Source organism: Hyperolius riggenbachi, chromosome 3 (assembly GCF_040937935.1).
Source record: "Hyperolius riggenbachi isolate aHypRig1 chromosome 3, aHypRig1.pri, whole genome shotgun sequence".
In the NCBI taxonomy this organism is placed as follows: Eukaryota; Metazoa; Chordata; class Amphibia; order Anura; family Hyperoliidae; genus Hyperolius; species Hyperolius riggenbachi.
In genome coordinates, this window is record NC_090648.1 from 400997148 (window position 1) to 401018372 (window position 21225).

General features: G+C 47.1%; 1 protein-coding gene across 6 annotated transcripts in view; it reads right to left on the bottom strand.

The window, feature by feature from the left end:
* TENM2 (teneurin transmembrane protein 2) overlaps positions 1–21225 on the bottom strand; it is a 4210084-nt gene that overhangs the window by 3135095 nt on the left and 1053764 nt on the right. The window lies entirely within an intron of this gene.

Here is a 21225-nt window from a genome sequence, read left to right on the forward strand (position 1 = left end):
AAGATGGGGTCCCTACATCTCTGCAAACCAGAGTTACAGGGGTCCAAAATTGGTAAAATCCCCCATAGACTTTCATTGCCTCCCTATTTCACTTTCCAAAATCTCACATCTTTTCAAAGGGCAATGGCTCAGCAGTACCAAATTTTCTAGCATTGTAGGGACCCTTAGGGGGAACATGACTGGTGAGTTTCGGGCCCCTAGGCCAAAGAGGTCATAGCCTAGGGCCACAAAAACCTGTTTATTTGGGCTATTTCAATGGTCGTGATGGTGACGTACATAAATCTCAGCTATGGCCGTTAGCAACGTCTGAATTTCACAAAATGTCTCATGCAGGTAGAAGACATATTGTTAGACTTGGATTCCAAAGATGGGGTCCCTACATCTCTGCAAACCAGAGTTACAGGGGTCCAAAATTGGTAAAATCCCCCCTTGACTTTCATTGCCTCCCTATTTCACTTTCCAAAATCTCACATCTTTTCAAAGCGCAATGGCTCAGCAGTACCAAATTTTCTAGCATTGTAGGGACCCTTAGGGGGATCATGACTGGTGAGTTTTGCCACTGCTGAGCCATTGCCCTTTGAAAAGATGTGAGATTTTGGAACTGTAAATAGGAGGCCCAATGAAAGCGTATGGGGGATTTTACCAATTTTGGACCCCTGTAACTCTGGTTTGCAGACATGTAGGGACCCCATCTTTGGAATCCAAGTCTAACAATATGTCTTCTACCTGCATGAGACATTTCGTGAAATTCAGACGTTGCTAACGGCCATGGCTGAGATTTATGTACGTCACCATCACTACCATTGAAATAGCCCAAATAAACAGGTTTTTGTGACCCTAGGCTATGACCTCTTCGGCCTAGGACTGCATTGAACGCGACCCACGCATTGTGCGCATTCTGGACAACACCAATTACTGGGTTTATACCCTTCTGGATCCACGGTACAAACACAATGTTCCAAAACTGCTTGAAGAAAGAGTCCGACAGGTCAAAATGGAAGAATACCAGCAGGCCCTTGTGGAGACTTTAAAGAGGAGATTGACATCCTCCCCCTCCTCTAGCCAGTTGTTCGCCGACAGACTGACTTCCGCAAACCCAGGACGACCAGGAGGGCAGCAAACAACACAAGCCGCAGCTAGTGCCCAAAAGGGAATGGTATCGGCAGTGTCCTTGGAGTGGGAAAATTTTCTGACACCCATGCAGCAGCACACAGAACAGCAAGCGTGCAGATCCACCTCCAACACCGATCGCCTGGAGAAGATGGTCAAGGACTACATGTCAGATGGCATAGCTGTGTTGAACAATCCATCTGCACCCTTCAACTATTGGGTATCGAAGCTAGACACCTGGCACAAACTGGCAATGTACGCAATAGAGGTGCTGGCTTGCCCGGCAGCCAGCGTTATGTCGGAACGCTGTTTCAGTGCTGCCGGAGGCATCGTCACAGATCGGCGTATCCGCCTCTCCACAGAAAATGCAGACCGTCTGACTCAAATTAAAATGAATCAATCCTGGATTGGAAACGACTACGCAACACTCCCGGACCCCAACCAAGTAACATGAACAATGAACATCTGTGATGGGTTAGCGTTTCCGGTCCCTGTTTATTGAACCTCTCATCTGTATTACATTTATGACTGCATGGCGACAAAACGCAAATTGCTATCCGCCGCTTCTTGTCCTCATGCAAGGCCTGGGTTGTTGTGTCTCAAAGCGTGGCCTTCTCCTCCTGCGCCACCCTCCTCCTGTTCCATCACGTGTGCTGCTGCTGGGTTAGCGTTACCGGTCCCTTTTCCTGGAACCTCTTATATGTATTACATTTATGACTGCATGCCGACAAAAAGCATGTTACCTGTGCAAAGAAAACAGACATTTCCCGCATTTAAAAGACAGTTTTCCCTTTGAAACTTTAAAATCGATTTTCTCAAAAACTATAAGCTCTTTTTGCTAATTTTTTTTCCCTCTTGTACCCACTCCCAAGGTGCACATACCCTGTAAATTTGGGGTATGTAGCATATAAGGAGGCTTTACAAAGCACGAAAGTTCGGGTCCCCATTGACTTCCATTATGTTCGGAGTTCGGCTCGAACACCCGAACATCGCGGCCATGTTCGGCCCGAACCCGAACATCTACATGTTCGCCCAACACTACACGTGACCCGTTCGGCCAATCACAGCGCTAGCCGAACGTTCGGGTAAGGTTCGGCCATGCGCTCTTAGTTCGGCCATATGGCCAAACAGTTTGGCCGAACACCATCAGGTGTTCGGCCGAACTCGAACATCACCCGAACAGGGTGATGTTCTGCAGAACCCGAACAGTGGCGAACACTGTTCGCCCAACACTAGGAGGAACCAACAAGTTGTACAAAGCTGAATCCTTAATAACAGTAGTGAGACATCTAGTGGCTAAACTGCAATACTACATATTGCTACACTTGCCTAATTTTTCTGGCTGCAACAAAGGCTGCAACAAAAAAACAAAAGGCATGTACATGTGCCCATCCCCCTTCGTGATCATTACCTTGCCGCGCTGAAGGGGCTTGTGTATCATAATTAAGCAAAGACCGCCGGCTATTTGAGTGTCTCGGATGGGGGTGGCACACAAAAGATAATAAGGTCGTTGCTTCATTGTGGTCAGACCAAATTTGATCAGCTGGACAGTCACTGTTTTTCTATCATTGAGCTACAACAGCCCAGCGACCATATGGGCTTGAAAACCGCCACGGCCTACACTCTGGCCATGGTGCGCACCAGTCCAGCATGGCCGTCACTACGCAAACAGCTGTTTGCGGTGCGTTACACAGTGAGTTTGGTGTGTCAGTGTGAAGCAGTACTCTAATTACACTCCCTGATTGATGTATACACATGCAAGATGTTTGAAAGCACTTTAGGCCTGCAATTTAGCATTCAATGTGATTTCTGCCCTTAAAAGGCTGCTTTGCGTCAAATCCAGATTTTTCCCCGCGACTTTGGGCATGTATCCCACTCCGCCATGCCCCCCTCCAGGTGTTAGACCCCTTGAAACATGTTTTCCATCACTTTTGTGGCCAGCATAATTTGTTCTATTTTTCAAAGTTCGCCTCCCCATTGAAGTCTATTGTGGTTCGCGAACTTTTCCGCGAACCGAACCTTCCACGGAAGTTCGCGAACGGTGTTCGCGAACCGAAAATCGGAGATTTGCGACATCACTACCCATCAGCCAACCGAGGAGAATGTAAGATGCTGATCTTACATTCTATCAGCCGCTCTATGGCTGGAGCCTCTCCGTGCCTCAACTCCTCTCAGCACCCTGCTGACGATGCAGCAGCATGTGATCCAGCCCAGACGAATGAGCGAACAAGCAGCGGCCGTTGCTATGGTGATGTGGCCGTGTGCCAGCTCTGCTCACTCCAGCCCAGTCTGTGCAGTCAGACGTAGACTGATGTCAGCAGCATGCATCACGCTGCTGACATCATCAGTCTATGTCTGACTGCGCAGGCTGGGCTGGAGTGAGCGGGGCTCGCATGTGGCCACATCACCATAGCAACGGCCGCTGCTTGCTCGCTCGTTCATCTGGGCTGGATCACATGCTGCTGCATCGTCAGCAGAGTGCTGAGAGGAGTTGCAGCACGGAGGGGCTCCAACATGTCTGGCAGGGCTCGTGGGGGTGTCAGGAAAGGGAGTTCCATTGCTTCAGCCACTTCTGGGACTGCTCCACGGCCAGGGAGAGGACGCAAGGCTGTACGGGGTCGTGGTGCAGCAGAAAGGGCAGCACAGCCTGGGTCGAGTCAGCGGACGCCGTTGTCACAATATTTTAAAACTTCTGGTCCCCGTGTGGTGGTTGAGCAGATGGAACCTGACGTATTGATGGACATCATGACTGCATCCCAGACCTCTAATGTGAGCAGCACTCCAAGCAGCAGCAGCAGCCAACGCCCCACGCTTGCTGTGACATCCACCCCAGCAGCCAGTGGTCAGCAGCCCTCCCAGGACGACAGCGCTCTGTCCCTCAGTCCGGCATCTGGGAACATATTGATGGCTGAAGCTCAGGACCTACTGGGGACTGATATGCAGGAGATATAGCTCGGGACAGAATCACAACTGTTATTGGACGATGTTGATGAGGAGGGGTCTGTGTCTGGGGATGTAGGGGTGGAAGAGGAGGCGGGGGTCCAGTCAGAGGAAGAGCTTGATTATGATGACGACGATGATGATGATGATGTTGTGGACTGTCCGTATGTGCAGCCTGAGTCCGGGGAAGAATGGTCGATGCAGGATGACGAGTCACCTAGGCCTAGGCAAGGATATCGCCATATGTCAGGCAGGGGCAGGTGCAGCAGTGATGCCCACTGCTGCACCTGCCCCTGCCTGACATATGGTGATATCCTTGCCTAGGCCTAGGTGACTCGTCATCCTGCATCGACCATTCTTCCCCAGGAAGTAGACAGGACACTGCTTCAGCCGGCACCACCACCATGCAACCCCCAAGCACAGATTGTTCTGCTGCACCCTCTGCTAGCGGTAGCGTACAGGGCAACAGTAAATTTAAGTCACCAGTATGGAACTTTTTTTGAGGTGTCAAGCCAAGACAAACGTTTGCAGCAAAAAATTGAGCCGTGGGAAAAATACCTCATCCCTCCAGGGCCACTTGAAGAGCTGCCACTGCCATCAGTATGCCACTGCCATCAGTATGAGGAGTTCAAGAGGAGGCAGGCACTGCAAGCAGGGGGTGCTGAGAGCACAAGGCCCACCACCACAGGAGCATCATCCCTCCCTCAGGGTCGTGAATCCCCCACCGCAGCAGCAGTACTAGCACGCAAGCGCTATTCCACCTCAGCTACTCAGGACACAGACATTGAGGCTGGCAGCCTGTCGTCTCTCTCCTCTGTCTCCCCTGCATCACATCGTCGTCAAACCCTGCTGAGCGACACCTTTCAGGGTCTGACCAAGCCTCTGCCTCCAAGCCACAGGTGCATCCGCAAACTAAATGGCTTGCTGACCTGGGCCATGGCATCACAGCTCCTTCTCTACTCCCTGGTGCAGGAGGGGAGCGATATGCGGACGCTGCTCCAATTTGGCATCCACGAGTGGCAAATCCCCAGTTGCCACTATTTTTCCAGGGACACCATACCAGCACTCCACAAGTTTGTGGTGGCAAACGTGGCCCATTCGCTTGACTACTCTGTGGGCAAGCGGGTGCACGTGACCATGGACTTGTGGAGTAGCCGATTTGGAACAGGTCACTACCTGTCCTTTATGGCCCACTGGGTGACACTGTTGGAAGGGAGGGAAGACAACAGCGCAGCAGCCCAGTTAGTGGTGCCACCACGCGGGATCAGGGGGGATGCAGCAGGCTCCTCTCATCCCACTCCCTCCACACCGGCAAAGCAAGCCCACATCGGCAGCAGCAGCGCCAAGCCTCAGCACTGCCAAGCGCTGCTAAAATTGGTGACCCTGGGGGAGGAGAATCTTATGGCCGCCAATGTCCTGGCCGCTCTCAGAAAGCAGGAGCGGAGGTGGCTGACCCCCAGAGGCCTGGAAGTAGGGTATGTGGCAGCCGATAACGGGGCCAACCTGGTGGCCGCAGTGCAGCAGGGAAACCTCCAGCACATCCCCTGCTTGGCCCACGTGCTGAATCTTGTGGTGCAGCGCTTCCTGCGCACCCACCAGGGGATGAACGACCTGCTGCAAGATCCCCGGGAGGTGGTACGGTTTTTCCATTGCTCAGCCACTGCCTCTGCACTCCTGTCCACCTTACAGCAGCAATATGGCAAGCCACACCGCCTAATCATAGATATGCCAACGCGCTGGAATTCTACTCTGGCCATGTTGGAGCGGCTGTGTCAGCACAGGCTGGCTGTTAGGGCCTACATGTTAGACCAGGGGTCTCAAACTCAATTTACCTGGGGGCCGCAGGAGGCAAAGTCAGGATGAGGCTGGGCCGCATAAGGAATTTCAAAATTGCGGCGCATCGCCGCCTCTGCCCGCCCCTCTCACTCTTTCTTCATAGAGAGGGGCGGGGAGAGGCGGCGATCCGTGAGGCGATTGACGTCAGGAGGGGCAGAGCTGAAGCTGAAAGCTCTGCCCCTTCCAAGAAATGCCAGTGGATTGCCCCCCGGGCGATTTGGGGGCTCTGCAGCCCTCGTTTAGCGGCGGGAATGCAGCGGATTACTTGGGAGCACTGAAGCGAACTATAAGGAAGCTTTTGCCAGCGAGGGACACAAAATATTGTATCGAGGGCCGCAAATGGCCCACGGGCCGCGAGTTTGAGACCCCTGTGTTAGACCAAACTGTCCCCAGCAACCAGCAAGTCCCCATCATCAGTGCAAGTCAGTGGACACAGATGCGGCAAGTATGCCTGGTGCTGAGTCCCTTCCTGGAGGCAATCAAGATGGTCAGTGAGGAGCGGGCCTCCGTGTGTCAGTGAGTGCACATGGTTTGCCTGCTAGAGCAGGCAATGTGCAATTTAATTGATCATGGGGAGGAAGCCCTGAGGCAGCTGGAAAAGGACCAAATGGCAGCACAAGAGGGCTCACAGGTAGTGGAGGAGGTGGAGGAGTTGGAGGTCCCTAACCTGAATGCTGAGGAGGAACAGAGCGCCGCAGGCGTTGTACGGGGATGGCGGCTTGGGGAGGACGACACGGCACATGAAGAGGACAGGCATATTATATGGGACTACAAGCACAATGAAGATTTTGTTGCCAAGGCCCACTTGTTTCCCATAGGTGTGCACACTTTGCTCTGCCTTCGCAGGGACCCTCGGGTGATCCAGATGCATTCAAGGGAGGACATCTGGATCACCTTGATGCTGGACCCATGTCTGAAGGGGAAGCTGGGAGAGTTCATGACGCCATCCACCACCGAGCAACGCACAAGGGAGTTGCAGGGGGCCCTTGTGCGCAGACTACTGGAAGCATTCCCCCAGCCTTCCACCCCCACTCTGCCAACCCAGCAACAGGTGCCTGACATCGCCACCAGCAGCACAACAACTACCACCAGCAGCAGCAACTGGCGCCCCGGAGATCTAAAGAGCCTAAGCAAGCGCCTGTATGCAGTGCAGCAGTCAACAGCAGAGGTGCCAGCCACAGCATCCACCAGGGTTGCTCATCCGGATTCCGGATATCCGGGTAACTCGGATATCCAAACTTTTTTACGCGTTCTGGATCGGATTCGGATTCCAGATAGTTGGGCCAAAATCCGGATAGCTCTATGCGGATATTTTGCCGCATACTGGATATCCGCGGCTATCATGCGAATATCCGGATCCGGGTACTCTTTCCATGGAGATGACGTTCATGACATCATTGAGCCAATCAGAGGGCTCCCAGCCTAAGCCCAAGCAACCAATCACAGGTTACTGTGGTCCAGTTCCACCCTCCTCCAAACATCCCCGCCTCAGCAGCAGTGTGAAGGCCCGCCACTGCCAAGCGCTGCTGGAGATAGTCGGCCTGGGGAAGCACAGGCTGACGGCAGACCATGTCCTGGAAAAACTCCAAAAGCAGGAGAGGAGTTGGCTGACCCCCAGAGGCCTCAGAGTCGGAGAGGTGGTGTCTGACAATGGGGCCAACCTTGTTGGTGCCATCCACCGGGGAGACCTCAACCACATCCCCTGTCTGGCCCACATCCTGAACCTGGTGGTGCAAAAATTTCTGAGCACCTACCAGGGGATGGACCCACTTTTGAAAGTGACTCATAAAACCGTGGGTTAATTCCGCTGCTTGGGTGGTGCCTCAGCGGCCTTGGAAGCCGTGCAGCTGGAGCTGAACCTCCCACGGCACCGGCTCATTATTGATGTTGCAACACGATGGAACTCCACCCTGGCCATGTTAGAGCATCTAATTGAACAAAGGCAGGCTTGTCAACCGATACCTGGCCAGAGCCACCGCGGACGCCACCGTGTTTGGGACCGGCACCACCCACCTCCCGGACATCATCCTGAATACAGAGTGGGAAAAAATGCAGCTGGTGTGCTTGGTGCTGGCACCCTTCCTGGAGGCCACCAACATGGTCAGCCGGGACCATGCATCGCTATGTGAGTGGGTGACCATGGTGTGCATGCTGGAGAAGGCCCTCGATGCTCTGGTGGAAGTGGGAGAGGCAGCCTTGATCCAGCAGGAGCAGCAGCAGCAGCCTTCACAGTCCACCTCTGTGCGTCAGGAGGAGGAGGTTGAGGACTTTGAGTTGGAGGACTTGGAGGAATTGGCGGTCCATGACCTCAAAGATGAGGGGGCACAGTGGAGTGCAGCTGCAGTGGTGCGGGGGTGGAGAGAGCATGGGGAGGCTCAGGAATCAGAGGAGGAGGACAGCACTGGGTGTGAAGATGAGTATGTTCCAGCAGAGATGGCACACCTCTTCCCCATGGCAGCGCACATGCTGCAGTGCCTGCACAGTGACCCAAGAGTCAAGCAGATGCATGCTCGGGAGGACATGTGGATCACCCTGATGCTGGACCCACGGCTGAAGGGGAAGCTGCATCAGTTCCTGCCTGCAGGAGGAGACCCTGTGCGCCGAATGAGGGACTTGCATCGGTCCCTGGTTCGGTGCTTGGAGGAAGCCTTCCCCCAGACTTCCCTCCCCCCTGCTGTCACAGTCCAGCCAGCACAGCAGCAAGTGCCTGGGTCCATCAGCAGCAGGCGCCCATCAAACCTGCTGTCTCTCACAAAGGAGCTGTACGCCACGCTGGTACAGCTGCCGACTAAGGAGGTGCCTGCAGCATCATGTGGCTATCAAAGCCAGAACCAGCACCTGACCCGGATGGTGACAGACTACATGGGGTCCTACAGCGGACTTGACAGGAATGACAGCGAAACCCCTGTGGACCCCTTGGATTACTGTGTCAAGCACCTGGAGATTTGGAGCAAGCTGGCGCAGTACGCCCTGGAAGTCCTTGCTTGCCCCCCTTCCAGCGTGCTGTTCGAAACGGTGCTTCAGTGCGGCCGGTGGCGTGGTGACCGAGAAGCGCTCTCGTCTGTCCACCCAGTCTGTGGACAGACTGACTTTCCTGAAAATAAATCAGGCTTGGGTGGTTGGTGAATTCCTGGCCACTGTTGTTGGCAAGAGGGAAAAATGAAGTGGCTGGAAATCACTATGCCTGCCTTACCACCCTTTACCACCACAACCTCCAGACTCCAAAAGCCTGGTTAAAAAAATGTTTTACTGAGCCATGGTACCACCAATAGAGATGGCTCGAACGGTTCGCCGGTGAACGGTTCCAGGCGAACTTTGGGTAGTTTTCCCCGGAAGTTCGGTTCGCCCCCATAGTGCAACATTAGGGTCAACTTTGACCCTCTACATCACAGTCAGCAGGCCCGTTGTAGCCAATCAGGCTACACTATCTCCTGGAGTCACCCCACCCCTTATATAAGGCAGGCAGTGTCGTTCGTGTCCCTGTAGTAATTAGTGAAGGGAAAGGTGCTGGTAGACTCTCATAGGGAAAGATTATTTAGGCTCTTGAAAGCTTGTTAGCTTGCTCGTGGCTAATAGTTATTCCTAAAATAGCACCCCACAACAGCTCTTTTGAGAGCTAATCTTGTTCTTGTGTGTTTTTTTTTTACCTGCCTCCTTCCCTATATATATATATATATATATATATATATATGATTTTGTCTTCCAGGGATTTGTAGGCTGTCAAAAGCAAGCTCACATACCTTGGTCAGGAATCAAACCCAGGCCAACTGCTTGGAAGGCAGCTATGCTCACCACTATACCATCATTGGTTGGGTATCAAACCCAGGTCAACTAACATTACAGGCTGAAGCCAGCCATTTTACTCATCTCTTCAACTACAAGAAAGGCCCAGGAGTAGTCTTAGCTACCGTAATATCTATGTTACGGCAGGGCCCTTATTATACTTTCTCTTACAGAGCTATGGAAACCATTTTGCCCATGCGATAAGGCGAGGTGCAAAAATTAAATCATGCCTAGCAGGGGGTGGTTTCAATCCATCAACCTCTGGGTTATGGGCCCAGCACACTTCCACTGTGCCACTCTGCAGTCTGCTTCCATTTGTATACGTTTTAAAAACGTTTTAAAAGCAAATTAGAGGCCACCTCCGGTTTTCTATGCGGATATCCGAATAGGTCAGATTTTTTCTAGTTTTCCAAGTTCGCCTCCCCATTGAAGTCTATTGCGGTTCGCGAAAGTTTCGCGCGAACCGAACTTTTGCGGAAGTTCGCGAACCCGGTTCGCGAACCGAAAATCGGAGGTTCGGGCCATCTCTATGTACCAAGTGCCATGGCGAACTATCTAAACACAATTGCTGTGTAATTTTTTGGGAGGTGTCTGTGCTGTCCCAGTTGTGGAGAGGCCCCAACTGCGGCAGTACGACCGCTTCCTGAATCCTGGAACCTAGACTCCTGATGTTAATAATGGACTGTCTATTTTTTTTGGGGGGGGGGAGGGGTGATTTTAAGTCCCCACATCCTCAATTAGTGTTCCCCTTTAAAAAATAACGATGCCACATGCCTCATTTACCCTAAAAAAACGTTTTAAAAGCAAATTAGAGGCCACCTCCGGTTTTCTATGCGGATATCCGAATAGGTCGGATATCCGCGGATAATGCGTTTGGATATCCACATGAACGCGGATCGCAGAACAGTTGCGGATATCTCGGTATCCGGATCAATTCGGATTTTGAAAAGAGGTATCCGAGCACCCCTGGCATCCACCTCCACCCAGCACCAGCAGCGACTAACCAGCATGGTGGCTGACTACATGGGGTCATTAAGCGGGCTCAATGACACCGACAGCCCCGTGAACCCCTTGGAGTACTGGGTCAAGAGACTGGACATCTGGAGGGAGCTTGCTCAGTACACCCTGAAACTACTGTCCTGCCCCCCTTCCAGTGTCCTCTCCGATAGATGCTTCAGTGCGGACGGTGGCGTGGTCACCGAGAAGCGCTCTTGGCTCTCCCACGCCTCTGTGGACAAACTCAACTTCCTGAAAATCAACCAGGCTTGGGTGGAAGGTGAGTTACTGGCCCCTATTGTCGGACACAGGGGGACATGAAGTGGCTGCTGCAATGTGTTACCCATGCCTGCCTTTCTAAAGAAAGTTACTACCTTCCTACCTTGGTTCATTTTTCGGCTGTGGTACTACCAGTGAGTTGCCATGGTCCTTCTGTGCTGCCGAACTGATCGTCCACTTTGTCCTCCTGACTCAATCGCTACTACACTCTGCGTTCCCACTGCCTGGGTCAACGGACGCATTTAATTTTTTGGGCAGCACTATTACACTGTGGTACTACCAGTGAGTTGCCATGGTCCTTCTGTGCTGCCGAACTGATCGTCTGCTTTGTCCTCCTGACTCAATCGCTACTACACTCTGCGTTCACACTGCCCGGGTCAACGGACGCATTTAATTTTTTGGGCAGCACTATTACACTGTGGTACTACCAGTGAGTTGCCATGGTCCTTCTGTGCTGCCGAACTGACTGTCCGCGTTGTCCTCTGGGTCTTTTTGGTGTCAGCCCCTCATCCTCCTCCAGTGGTACCATCCCCGCCAAGTGCCACTGGGACCCACCTTCACCTCTGTGATTGCTTAATGTGTATTTCCCTGTTTAAAGCCACTTATTACCAATTAATAGCCCCATTTAAAGTGTTGATTTCACTTTAAAATCCATTTTCTCAGAAACAAAAAAAAATTTTGGAATTTTTTTTGGGTTTAAGTTGTAGCCCCTTATCACCTTGATAATCCATGCAATTTGGTGGATTGTAACATGTATGGAGGCTTTGCTATTAACGTTAAAAGAAAATCCGGATCCGGCCGTGATTGCCTCATTCACGACCGAAAATCGGCATCGTGGCATGTACGTATTTCATAATACGGAACCAATCACGGATTTATTTATTTTTTTAACAACGCCCGTGGTTGCCGAATTCATGGATCGAGACATCCGAGCATCACTAATTCACTTCTTCAGTTTATTCTAAATATTACATTTTTTACTTTTTATGACAAATTCTATAGACAAAAAAGAGGTGTTGCCCTGGGAGTGACCTGCTCCCCGGCATATACTTGTCTCCACATGGGTGCTTGGGAGAAGGAGGTGGTGCACAAGCATGTGCTTTATAAAAAATATGTTTTGTTGTGGATTCGTTATGTGGATGACATATTTTTGGTCTGGAATGGAACGTCATCCGTCTTTTTTTAATTCGTGGAGGATTTGAATATGAGTGAGTGAAATATTTTCTTGATGTCCAAAATTACTATGAATACATTGGAATTCTTGGATATTAGAATTATGAGAAAGGATGGCAGTTTACTACCACTACTTACGGAAAGGAAACTGCAGGCAATCTACTACTACACTATAAGAGTGCCCAACTTATTTTGCAAAGACGAGCAGTACCGATTGGACAATTCCGTAGAGTTAGAAGGAATTGTTCGTCGGTCACAGTTTTTAAAAGAAAAGCATTTGAGCTTAAAAATAGACTGAGGGCCAAAGGTTATCCCCACAAACTCTTAAAGGATACCCAAAGTGACATGTGACATGATGAGATAGACATCTGTATGTACAGTGCCTAGCACACAAATAACTATGTTGTGTTCCTTTTGTATTTCTCTGTCTGAAAGAGTTAAATATCAGGTATGTAAGTGGCTGACTCAGTCCTGACTCAGACAGGAAGTGACTACAGTATGACCCTCACTGATAAGAAATTCTCATTTTTTATCTCTTTCTTGCTCTCAGTAGCCTTTTTCTGCTAGGAAAGTCTTTTATAGTTGGAATTTCTTATCAGTGAGGGTCACACTGTAGTCACTTCCTGTCTGAGTCAGGACTGACACATGTACATACACATGTCTATCTCATCAGGTCACGTGTCACTTTGGGTATCCTTTAAAAACTGCTATGTATAGAGCTGTGCACACTGATAGACAAATGCTATTAAAGAAAAAAGAGAAAGATCAAGAGGATGATTGTCCCAGATTGATCACCACTAGGTCAGGTGCCTTGAAGAGAAATGCGATGAGTAAATGTGGGAAATGCTCAATATGTCCCTTTGTGAAAGAAACTGAAGTATTTTTTGACTTTGGAAATAGAAAACAGTTCAAAATCAATGGCGCAATTGATTGTAATACTACACATACTGTATACCAGTTAACATGTCCTTGTGGACTTTATATTGGTAAGACTAAACGTGATTTAACCATTACCGCCCACGGGGATTTTTCACCTTATGCATCAGAGCAATTTTCACCTCCCATTAATTTGCTAATAACTTTATCACTACTTATCACAATTTATTGATCTATAGCTTGTTTTTTTCCACCACTAATTAGGCTTTCTTTGGGTGGTACATTTTGCTAAGAATTATTTGTTATAAATAGCATTTTAAAAGGAATATTACGAAAAAAATGGCAAAAATGCATTATTTCTCAGTTTTCAGCTATTATGGCTTTAAAATAATACATGCTACCATAATTAAAACCTATGTATTTTATTTTCCCAATTGCCTCGGCTATTACACTATTTAAATTTTGTCCCTATCACAATGTATGGCGCCAATATTTTATTTGGAAATAAAGGTGCTTTTTTTCCGTTTCGCATACATCACTATTTACAAGCTTATTGTAACGATTGTATAACGTATTGGTGTAGCAACACAGACGTCTGGTTATTGTGTTATCTGCAGAATCACCAATAATGCAGACTCTATACCTGATTATGTGGTGATCTGCAGTATCACCAATAATGCAAGTATAGAAAGCAGAGATGTAGTGACAATAGTGTTTGGTGCAACAGTAGAGGGTAGATATCACCAGAGGAGCAGCGAGGAGAGCCCACAGCCACGCCCCTGCCAATCAGCCAATCCGGGCGCCGTGGGTCTCTCCCGACGTCAGCCGACCAGCAGGTCAGCTGACGCGCCTTCTTCCAGCATAAAGGTCCTGTCTCCACGTGTGCCCGCGTGAGACAGCGACCCTATGAGCAACTGACAGTCCCGTCCCTGGCGTGCTAGACGCCAGCGGAACGGATGAGGCCTCAGTACCAAGAACAAAGGTGGCTGCAGAGGTATCCTGCGTACCCACAGCCGCCATCATAGGGGATGTTACAGTACCTTCCGCTCTAGGCGTAGACTCCGGACACGAACCACCTGGTCTGTCAGGATGTAATCTATGAAAGTCCTCCCTGAGTTCTTCTGCATGCATATGAGAAATTGGTACCCAAGATCTCTCCTCTGGCCCATACCCCCTCCAATGAACCAGGTACTGTATGGACTTACGTACCACCCGAGAATCCAAAATCTGCTCTATCTCGTATTCCGGTTCCCCAACAATCACCACAGGGAGGGGGGCAAGGAATCCACATGCACGGCAGGTTTCAAAAGGGACACATGGAAAGTTTTGACACCTCTCATGCTGGGCGGAAGCGCAACCACATAGGTCACGTTATTGACTTTCTTGGATACAGAGTATGGCCCTATAAATTTAGGACCCAATTTAAAAGAAGGTTGCTTTAAGGCCAAGTGTCGGGTAGACACCCACACCTTATTACCCGGTGCAAAGTTCCACTCTACAGAACGTCTCCTATCTGCCTGTCTTTTCTGGGTAGTGAAAGCCTTTTTTTAGATTATTCTTGACCATTTCCCAGATCTCTCTTAGTGTTCCCTGCCACTCCTCCAAAGCCGGGAAGGGAGATGAGACCACAGGCAGAGGAGAGAACTTTGGCAATCTTTCTGTTACAACCTGAAAAGGGGAGAATCCCGAGGAAGCACACTTCAAATTATTGTGGGCAAATTCTGTGAAGGGCAGAAATTTGACCAAATCCATCTGAGCCTCTGCCACGTAACACCTAAGAAATTGCTCTAGGGCCTGATTAACCCTTTCGGTCTGCCCGTTTGTCTGTGGGTGATAGCCGGAGGAAAATGATAGATTCATACCCAAATGATGACAAAAGGCCTTCCAAAATCTGGAAACGAACTGGACTCCCCTATCTGACAACACATTCTCTGGAATCCCATGTAATCTGCAAATGTGGTGGATGAAGAGCTCCGCCAGTTCCTGTGCAGTGGGGAGTTCGTCCAAGGGAATGAAATGGGCCATCTTGCTGAACCTATCGACTACCACCCATATGACTGTTTTCCCATCAGACCTAGGCAACTCACCCACAAAGTCCATGGACAAGTGGGTCCATGGTTGCTCTGGCACTGGAAGTGATTTAGAGTACCCACAGGAGCCCGTCTGGACGACTTACTCCTAGCACACACAGAGCAACTACCGACAAAGTCTTTACAATCAGACACCATATAGGGCCACCATACACATCTGTCCAGTAACTCCAGAGTGCGGGTCACACCAGGGTGACCGGCATTTTTATGAGTATGAAACATATGGAGAATTTTGAATCTAAACTGTAGTGGCACAAATAAAACCCCATCTGGTTTCCCCTCAGGAACCTCTTGCTGGAATGGGTTCAATATAGAGGTCCAATCTTTCCAGCTTTCTATCTCACGGGGGTCAAAGGACTGCTCAGATGATCCCTCCACTTGGATCTCGGTAGCGCCTATGGTAACTTTCTCCAAACAATGATGACGACAGTGGGAGAACCAACTTACTAACTTCCTGGAATTCCAGTCGATCTGAAGGGAGTGTTTTTTAAGCCACGGCATACCCAGAATAACATTGGAGGTGGACATTTTGAGTACCAGAAATTGTATCTGTTCCTTATTCAAGACTCCCAGTTGACATAACACTACCGGAGTCTGGGTAAGGGACTGTTTCTCCTGCAATGGGAAATCGTCCATTGTGGTGATCTGTACCTGCTGTCCCACAGAAATAAGCGGAAAAACGAATTTAAGAGCAAAATCATAAGCCATAACATTAACAGCGGAACCCGAGTCTATGAAGGCCTGGGTGGAATGAGTCTGCCCCTCCCAGGTGATAGAACACGGCAGAAGCAAGTGTTTATTGTTTAGAGGTACGACTGGATCGCCTAGGGTAGTACCTCTAGCTACTCCTAGGCGATCAAGTTTTCCGCTTTCTTGGGACAGTTGGATACTATATGCCCTTTCTCGGCACAATAAGGACAGAGTTTTTCATTACGTCTCCGATTTTTCGGTGAGCTTGGACTGTCTAATCTGCATTGGCTCATCCCGAGGAGGAGACAGGAGGCGCAAAGGTACCAGAAGCAAATCTCCCTGGCGTCTTACCCCGGGCCTGCTTCTGGTAGCCAACTTGCCGATCAATCTTCATGGCCAATGATATGGCCTCATCTAAAGATTTGGGTTCAGGGTAACCCAACATCAAATCTGCTACTGCATCAGATAACCCCGATAAAAAGCAATCTAGTAAGGCGTACTGACCCCACCTGGCTGACACTGCCCACCTCCTAAACTCAGCGGCGTAAGTTTCGGCTGGATTGTGCCCCTGCCTGAGGGTTTTTAGTCTCCTCTCTGATGTTATAGCTAAATCGGGATCATCATATATAATAGCCATAGCTTTAAAAAATTCCTCAACTGAGGTCAAAGCCTCATGACCCTGTGGGAGACTATAGGCCAAGGACTGCGAATCGCCAGATAATAATGTTTTAATCAAAGTGATCTCATTCATTACACAAGCTGAACTAAACACTGAAAAATATATTACCACACAACTGAAATATAGATATATCACGATTCTATCCAGTGGCCTCCAAGGGTCACTTCATTGATACATTCTACTCCATGGTACTCAATGATCTACAAACTTTACGCAACAATCCACCTCCACTAAATTCCAACCTCAACCGTAACGAAACCTCTGCTATTAAATCCTTACAAAAAAATCATAATCTCATCATCAAACCAGCCGACAAAGGGGATGGCATTGTCATACTCAATCGGTCAGACTACTTAGACGAAGCAGCTAGACTCCTCAACAACCCCACACATTACGAAATCTTGACATCAGACCCAGCACCCACGCTTAACCTCACATTGAAAACTTTTATCAATAATGCCTTTTTATCCAACATCATCACCAAAAATGAAAAGAATTTAATAATCAACACCCAACCAACCACTCCGAACTTTTATTATTTACCCAAAATACATACATACAAGTCTCCATAAACCTCCTGGCCGACCGATTATTTCAGGAGTCAACTCAATCACCAGCAATCTCTCCAAATTCCTTGATCAACATTTACAAACACATGTCCAGTCCCTTCCATCATTCCTCAAAGATTCTCAGCAACTTATTTGTTTATTGCAGGATGTCCCCTGGCAGCCTGTCTATGTCTAGCTGACATGTGACGTTTCTGCCCTCTACACCAACATCCCCCATCCATTCGGCCTAAGCGCACTACAACATTTCCTTTTTTTTTTTAACTTTCAATTCTTTATTGAAAAATTTTAACAGTACATTATATTATAACCAAGTACAGTGTATTATACATAAATCGGTTTAAAACAATGCGATGCGAAGAAATAGATGAAATGAGGTGAATCCTAAACATTTATTTGGTTACTAGTTATGTTTAAATTATAATGTGGAGTGGTAGTAGTGGAGAAAAGAGGAAGAAAAGAGGAAATGTTAGGGGATGTATATATATATATCATTCCGGAATTGTCATTGTAAATATGTTCTGAGTGACATTGCTCTTATTCCTCAGAATCTTTTCTAATTCTAGATTATATCTAGTCGTATAAATTATCTGAGTTATTGAAGGAATGTCTGAGCTTTTCCAATGGGTGAATATGAGATATCTGGTTGATGCTAAGGTCTGGAATACTACTAGTCTCTCCTTTAAAGGAATGAGATCCAGGTCAATATTTAATAGATCTAACTGCGGTGTTAGTTTAAAGGAGGTTTTTAATATTTTTCTTACTAGATCCTGTACTTTTAACCACAGTGGTTTAATTCTTGGGCAGTCCCAAATGGTATGTAAAAGGGTTCCTATTAAACCACATCCTCTCCAGCAGAGGTTTGAGGCCAGGGGGTCAAATGAAGCAATTTTACGTGGCGTCACATACCATTTTAAAAAATTTTTTTGCAATGATTCCCAATGTAAGAGACAAAGTGAGTATCTAGATACTGATTGTAACGCATGTTTCACCTCTTCCAAGGATAGTTGTTTATGCAGGTCGTAAGACCATACATTCAGATATCTATTAAGCTTTTCTATATGGTGACTGGTCAGTTCTTGGTACCATATAGAAATACCCCGTTTAAGTGGTATTTTACTGTTAAGACAGTAATATACATATTCTGGCAGTTTGGGTTTGGGATTCTCAATTGAGCTAAACCAGTGAGCTAACCTAACATAGTGAAAATTAGTTTGTGATTAATATTAAATTTCTGTTTTAGTTTAGTCAATGACAAAATGTTTTTATTATCCACTATATCCTCTAAATTAACCATTCCTGCCTCAATCCATTTTGTGAGATCAATATCTTCTACTTCTATTAGTCTTGCTACTGAAAAGAGGGAGATTGGGATGGTGATATATTGTTCCTTAGATGTATTAAAATGTTTTTTTTGTTTGGTTTCAAGCCTGCACTGTAGCAGCACAGGACGGTTGGGATACTAGGGGAATCTTTGAACCCAGCATAAGTCCCAGGAGCATATCTTTGAGTTGAACTTTTATATTTTTTTCTTCCACTTGAACCCAGGATTTCCCTGCAGAGTTTTCCCACCAAAATTTGGATTGATCCAGTATGCATGAATAATAATATAACTCTAAGTCTGGAAATCCTAGACCTCCTTGTTTTTTAGGAACATATACTATGTCTCTTCTGACTCTGGATTTTTTACCGGCCCAGATGAATTTTCCTATCATTCCATTCAAATTTGTGAAAAATGACTTTTTAAGCGGGATGATAACTGAACGGAATATGTATAGGATTTTTGGCAATGTCACCATTTTAAACGCATTCATTTTTCCTGCCCATGATAGTTCAAATTTCCCTAGGTACTCTTATTCAGTTTTTAAATTTCGTAGTAGGGGAGCATAATTAGTATCAAACAGTTTAGAGGAGTCATTGGGGATTTGTATACCCAAATAAGGAACACTAGTTTTTGCCCATGTGTAAGGATAGAGTGATGATATCTGTTTTTTCAATTTGTCTGATATATTAATACCCAACATCAAGGATTTACTGGTATTGATTTTATAATATGAGACTCTGGAGAAGTTGTCTAACATCTCAGTAATATGGGATAATGAGTGTATGGGATCCGTGGTCATTATAACCACATCATCGGCAAAGAGGCCGATCTTATGGGCCCTAGTCCCATTTTGAACTCCCGCTATTCCCGTATTGTTTCGAATGGTCTTGGCAAGGGTTTCCATTAAAAGAGTAAATATTAATGGAGAGAGTGGACACCCTTGCCGAGTACCATTGGAAATTGAGAATAAATCAGAGTAGTAACCTGAGGCATTGATTCTGGCCGAAGGTGAAGTATAAAGTGCCATTATACCTTTTAGTATGGATCCTTAAAACCCACATTTTTGCAGAGTATGATTCAAAAATGACCAGTGGACCCGGTCGAACGCCTTCTCCGCATCCAAAGTTAGGAACAGAGAAGGCGCTCGATCGATCTCCACATGGTGTAAAATAGAAAGCATTCTTCTAGTACCATCCGTAGACAATTGGCCCTTGGTAAAGCCCACCTGATCATTACCTATTAGAGTAGGCAGAATATGAAGTAGTCTTCTAGCTAGGACTTTTGCGTACAATTTAGTATCTGTGTTTAACAGAGAAATAGGTCAGAAACCAGCAGGGTTGCTGGTGTCTTTGCCTGGCTTAGGTAGTACCATTATGGTAGCTTCTAAGAATTCTTTTGGAATTTGTCCTGTAAAAATAAAGGTGTTGAATACTCGTGCTATATGGGGGGATAGTATATTAGCAAAGATTTTGAAATACTCATTACAAAACCCGTCCGGGCCAGGGGCTTTATTACATTTTAGAGAACTAATAGCATTCGATATTTATAAGGTGGTAATATCAGCGTTTAAATACTGTGATTGTTCTGTTGAGAGCGATGGCAATTTAATAGATTCTAAGAATTTCTGTATTTGAGATTGATTAGGTTGCTGAACTGTAGGGTCACCTTTCAAGTTATAGAGATCTGAATAAAACTGCTGGAAAATGGTTGCAATTTCTTTTGGGTTTGTTACTCTGTATTTGAGATTGATTAGGTTGCTGAACTGTAGGGTCACCTTTCAAGTTATAGAGATCTGAATAAAACTGCTGGAAAATGGTTGCAATTTCTTTTGGGTTTGTTACTCTATGGCCAGATTTAGGGTTTTTTAGAAAGGGAATGCGTGCTTTATCTTGTTTTTGTTTGACTTTCCGAGCGAGCATTGCACCAGTTCTATTATTTTGCGAGTAATATTTGGATTTGGTCCTTGTCATATTGAATTCGTATTGGTGTATTAATAGCTTGCAGAGATTTTGGCGTGCTTCATATAGATCTTCTATTTTTGTAGATTGTGGGTTCGTTTTGTGGGAGTTTTCTAAAAGTGTTACTTTTTGTAATGCTTCTGATATTTTAATTTATCTTTGTTTTTTCATGCGGGCACCTAGCTTAATCAATACACCTCTAGTGAACGCCTTATGGGCGCTCCACACCGTAACCCTGCTAGTTTCCTCCCCTTTGTTCCACTCAAAGAAATCTCTAATGTTGTCTTTAATAAATTCTCTATTATACTCTGCGTTTAATAAGGAAACATTTAGTCGCCATTGTCTGAATTTTGCCGTCTTTTGATCACACTGTAAGGTCATAGTGACTGGAGCGTGATCTGACCACGTGATGGATCCTATGCCAGCATTGGATACCTTCTGCAAAAGATTTTCTGATAGCAAGAACAAATCTATCCTAGTATAGGATCGATGTACCCCCGAGTAAAACATGTAGTCTTTTTCAGAGCCATGTATATCTCTCCATGGATCATAGAGTCGCTCTTTATGAATAATTTTACTCAGTGGGGTCAAGCCATTATTGTCACTTTTAGCACATTTAGAGGATGCATCCAGATGTGGAATTAGGTAACAGTTATAATCCCCGCCGTAAATTACCTCCCCTCTTTTTACTGAGGAAACTTTGTGGATCCGTTTTTTAACAAATGCACATTGACCAGTGTTGGGTGCATATAAGTTGACCAATGTCAATATATGATTATTAACAGTGCACACAATTATAAGGTACCTTCCCTGGTTATCTCGTATAATATCATGAATATCTACCAGTAAGTCCTTGTGAAACGATACCATAACACCACGTTTCTTCTTGATAAAGTTGTTAAAGACAGTGGAAGTATATTTAGGG